Below are 1,676 nucleotides of genomic sequence, written 5' to 3'. Positions count from 1 at the left end.
CCCTGCGGCCGCACGTGATGGACAAGGCTCCGCGCTCGCCCGGGAGCACTCGTGCCGCGCCGGCCTCTTTCGCGGCCAATCCTGGGCGCCGACCCAGGACAGAGAAAAGCGATTGGATGCTGCGGACGTGGAGAGGGTGGGATCAGAAGGGGGCGCTGCCTTCCCGTTCGCCTTTTGTACAAGAACCTTCAGTGTAGTGGACTTTCGCTTGTGGGGATCGTGTGTGGTTGTTTCACGTGAAAGTAGTTTTGGGTTTCTGGGCTGTGGCTGAGGGGCTACGAAGGGTCCTCTCTGTCCCGAGCCATAAGTTTGGCAGGTAATGTGAGGTTTCCGCCAGTCAGCCGGAAGGAGTATAATAAGGAGGGGAGGGGAGAAGGAGAGGAGGGGGGGAAGTGGGGAAAGCAGCTTTCAAACATGATATACTGGGCCTCAAATTGATAATTCATAATTCTTAAAAATTATGAATATTATAAATATTACGAAACTTGTCTTTAAATTTTAATTAGAAGATGGGCACTTTACGCTTATCAAAAAAGAGGAATTTAAATAACACACTCTTTACTAAGCATGTACTACTCAGAACCAGGATCTGTAACAGGCACCTTACATGCTATTTTTAATTCAATAGGCATTAAATGCCCACTCTACGCTCAGCGTAAAAGGAAATAGTGTTATCTATACTAGTTTAATCAACTAAAATAATTGTTCTCCCCATGTAATTTACAAGTACATTCTTGTTTGCGGGAGATTGGTTATAGGGGAAAAAAAAATATTGGACAAGGAGTCAGCATATCTTGAGTTTAGACTCAGCTTCAAGGACACTTTAGTGAATATTAAATTGCACTGGTGCCAATTTAATTGTAATATAAATGTAATTTAGAGCAATCCCTTTATCTGTTGGTGCCAGTCTTCCCCATTTCCTCATTGGGAATAAGAATACTATGAGCAACATCCAGGGACCTACTGGAAAGGGAGATGTCCTTTTCTAGTCTGCGCTCATAGTGCAGTTTGGTATAGCAGAGATCAAATAGAGCGTCCTAGGATGGAACTGAATGATTTCTGTCTGACCTTTCAGAGAAAAGTCTGACATTGTTTGAATCAAGAATTTGCAAGAACACATGAAAGAACTGTTAATTCTTGATTTATAAAGCCTTTATATTTGGTGATTGTTACATTTGCTATAATTTAAATACTGCTACCTAAACAGTGGTACATGATGTGACAGGTCATTGTAATTTACACCTTAGGGGTAGTTAACATTCAAAATATTCTAATTAGGAATGCTTTCTCCAGGAATAGTTAGCATTTGAAAGACTAATCAAAAGCCTGCTCTATGAAGCCTTTAATCTTATTTTTTTTTTATCAATACTAGAAGTTTTGTTATTAGGATGATGGAAGTGGAAATGCGTTTTCTTTAGTGAAATGAATGAAGTTCAGTATATGTGTATTGACTGAAAGCAGTGTCTTGGATTTTCCCACTCTTCACTACACTGGGCATCAAGATATCTTGAGCCAGTAACCTAATCTCTTCTTTAAGTCCCTAACCTTGGGATCTTACAGGTCCTTTATTCAAAGAGCTTTCTAGGCGAATCTAAATTTGAGTAGCCTGGATCAAAAGTAAAAATAGAGGCCCACATACATATTTTAGAACATTGAAAGATCACAAATTAGGTTAA

The sequence above is a fragment of the Pteropus alecto genome, unplaced genomic scaffold, assembly GCF_000325575.1.
Source record: "Pteropus alecto unplaced genomic scaffold, ASM32557v1 scaffold79, whole genome shotgun sequence".
NCBI lineage: Eukaryota > Metazoa > Chordata > Mammalia > Chiroptera > Pteropodidae > Pteropus > Pteropus alecto.
This window is presented reverse-complemented; position numbering follows the sequence as displayed.